Raw genomic sequence first — 1879 nt, forward strand, 5'->3', positions numbered from 1 at the left:
AGGGTAATCCCTTCCAACTTTAGTTTTATCTCCTAAGCTTACCTCTCTAACACCACAGCATAGTTTTACCTGGTTTGGGACTGTATATGAATGGAGTCCATCATTCGTGTTCTTTCACTCAACACCACACGTGTAAGATCCATCCGTGTTGTTGCGTGGAGCTTCGGTTCATTCATCTTCGCTGCAGCCGGCCTCCTGGCCTGATTTGGTGCCCTGATTCTTGGTAGTGGCTGGGGGAGCCCAGAGTCCTCGCTCCCCTGAACCAGCCTGGGGCGCCAGGCCTCCCACAGGCCATGGGGCTTTGCCCAGACTCGGTTGTCTCCAGCTGGCTTTGCTCTGTGGGGACAGGCAAGGACAAAGACCAGTGTGCTCCCAGCTTCCCCCGCGGAGCCTCACATGGGGGCACGCGGGAGCCCGGGAGGACTCAGAGCAGAGGCTCGCCCCAGCCTCAGCGCGGACGCCCGGCAAGCGTAGTGATCCATGGCTGCCCTGCCGCCTCTCAAAACCAGCTGGGCCTTGGAAACAAACAATATAAACCCAGGCACATCCCAAATGAGAAGCAGGTGGCTTCCTGGGACCAGATTTCTTAACATCGGTTTACCCCTTCTTCAATGTGGTTCCCATTTGAAGGAGTATGAGCCTTTGGAGCCTATAACCCATATGAAAAATGATATAAATTATAGCTCACCATCCCAGCCTGGCTGTTTAGGATCTGGGCATAAACATTAAGGAAGGGCCACCCTGATTATAAGGCAGAGGTCCTGGGGGGAGGTGGGGAGGGCCGGGCAGCCCCCCAACATGTCTCTCTCTGCTCCCCTTTGGGTGCGGGGAGCAGCCAATTCACCTCTCCCCGCCACCGTTGAGAATGAGGCTCAACAGAACGTAGTGAGGCAGGCTCCGAGCGTGGGAGCGTGGAGACGCCCATCATTCCCCATGTTCAGGCCCAGTGAGTTTCTACCTCCTACCTTTTGCCCATACTGCTGGGCTGTCCTCTCAGCTACCCACGTTTTACCCTTCCCAGACCCCAAGAGTTATTCCAATTCTCCACAGACTATTCGTGGGCAGTTGGTTCAGAGACCCGCTGATGTTCTGCCCTCAAATGCCTGGCATTCCTCCCCCTCCTCTGAACCACACCAATTAGCGCTGATTACAGAATGCATACATCGTTCTTTAACGGTTTCATGTGTGCAAGTCCCAAATCCCCAGATGGGGAAGCATGGAGGGGGTGGGGAGGTGGAGATTAGCCAGTTCTCTGCTCCTCTCCGGGCTTTAGTGCTCCCATCTTCGAAAGGAGATGGAGTCAGAGGCTTCGAAGGCCCCCCTCCCTTGCCCACTCCCCAAGTGTAAGGTCTGGGGTCTCTGGTTTTCAGGAAAGATAAGTGATGATGGAACGTCCTCCCACCCTCAGCCTCCACCCTCAGGCCTTTTGCTGCCAGGAAACCCACTCCCACCAACCCTCAGCCTGAGGTCGCATCCCTTGGCCTCCACCCCAGCCCCACCCCCTGCCACTGAAAGGCAGCATTGGGGCAAACATCCTAAACCACCAAGCGCTTCTAAAAATATGGTGTTTTTGTCAGAGAGCAACCTTCTACTTCCTTCAGACTTTGATCTCCATGCAACCCACGGAGAGAAGACACACTTACAATAACAGTTTAAAGCCTTCATCTTCCCTCGGGGGCTACCTCTCAAGGGCTTTGAATCCCCAACTGGGTGGTGGTACCCCCCTACGGTCCTACTGAGCATGCTCAGATCTATCTGCTGTTGGCTGGGGATGGAAGACTGACACATCTGCCCCCTGGGTGAGTCTGTGGTCAGGGAGAAAAGTCAGAAAAAGTCAGAAAAGACAGAGAGGTTGCCGGGTACAAACTGGCCCTCGAAC

Source organism: Balaenoptera musculus, chromosome 3 (assembly GCF_009873245.2).
Source record: "Balaenoptera musculus isolate JJ_BM4_2016_0621 chromosome 3, mBalMus1.pri.v3, whole genome shotgun sequence".
Classification (NCBI taxonomy): Eukaryota; Metazoa; Chordata; class Mammalia; order Artiodactyla; family Balaenopteridae; genus Balaenoptera; species Balaenoptera musculus.